Source organism: Seriola aureovittata, chromosome 8 (genome assembly GCF_021018895.1).
Source record: "Seriola aureovittata isolate HTS-2021-v1 ecotype China chromosome 8, ASM2101889v1, whole genome shotgun sequence".
In the NCBI taxonomy this organism is placed as follows: domain Eukaryota; kingdom Metazoa; phylum Chordata; class Actinopteri; order Carangiformes; family Carangidae; genus Seriola; species Seriola aureovittata.
This window is the reverse complement of record NC_079371.1, coordinates 761,386-762,923: the sequence shown is the minus strand read 5'-3', so window position 1 is coordinate 762,923 and position 1,538 is coordinate 761,386.

The following is a 1,538-nucleotide window of genomic DNA, read 5'->3' as shown; positions in this document are numbered from 1 at the left end:
TTCTTCTTCTTCGTCTGTGTCATGAGGTTGGAGAATAAACATTTGGCGCTTTACCGCCGCCTAGTGGTGAGAGATAACGATAATAAGAAAGTAAAATAAATATGAATTTAATTAAATGTTAAAAATACATTAAATTAAACAAATAACATTGAATAAGTAACAAATGAATAAATAATAAATTTAAATAAAAATGAAATAAATTCATCAAAAATAATATTAAAATAATTAAAATAAAATCTAAATATAATTAAATTAGATACAATTAAATAATTAACATAAAATCAGATAAATGAGAAATTTGTATCTGCAAAATTAAAAACTCAAAACACAACTCTAAACAACAAAGAAATGAACAAGTCTGTTGCTACAAAATAAATATATTAATAACTGAATGAAACTCATCAATAATTCTGTTCTGATATGAACAAGTGTTATATTATATTATATATTATATAAATATTTATAAGTGTATTTGAAGATGTTTGCACAATGTGTCTGAAATAAAATCATAATCAGTAAACTAAAGGAGGGAAAATGTCTAGTTCAAGTACTGTCTTCAAGTCTAAGAGGGAATATCAGGGCCTGATACATTTTTTATATTATTTTGATATTAAAGTCATGATATTTTGAGAAATAGATCATAATAATATAGTAATGAAAACATCAATCAAATTCCAGTATATTTATGCTATATATTAATATCTATGGATGATTCTGAAAGATTTCTTTGGGAAAGTAGAACCCAGACATGTCTGAATGTCTCATGTTGTTCTCCTGTTCACCACCAGGTGGCGCTGTAGGCATATTTTTTAATATGGTTCAACCCTCAGTACCGTCCATCATCAGTTTCTCTCTGTGAAAGAAAAGAGAAAGAAGAAAATAAATGTGATTGAAACATCAGGACAGAGCCGATATAAAAAACAAATACACATTAAAATACATCAAAAAGAAAATATTAAAATGAAAGGAGCAATGATCTCTTCAGCTTTACATCCGACTGTGACGAGAAACACTGAAAGTTATACACAGTGAAAAGCCTTTAACTGTCATATTCATCTGCCTCTAGAAGAATAACAAACTTTATAACGTAATATAATATAATATAATATAATGATAGACAGGTGTTCTACATAGAAACGTCATTGACGTCCCACAATCCCTCTGTAGTTTTCCACAGATAATTTAACACGATTTAACATGATGAAACTGAAGCTAAAAGAAAACAATACAGAAAATAAATGAATGGAAAGAAAAAGAAAAAAAAATCTTAAAAGTGAGAGAAAAATTAAAAGATATAAAGGTGGAAAGAATGAAAAGTAATTTTGCTAAATAATGTCCAAATGCATTTATTTATACCTGAAATAAATGACAATAAGAGATTAAATGTAGTTGTTGACAAAATAGTCTCAGCGCAGGGTCCATTTAGTATCTGTGCCAGAGCTTTTAGGGCTATTACATGGACTTCCTCGGCAGATGGAGGTTGCTGGATGTTTTTGTGATCACTTTTAAAGACTTCTCGTGTATGTTGAGATTGAAAG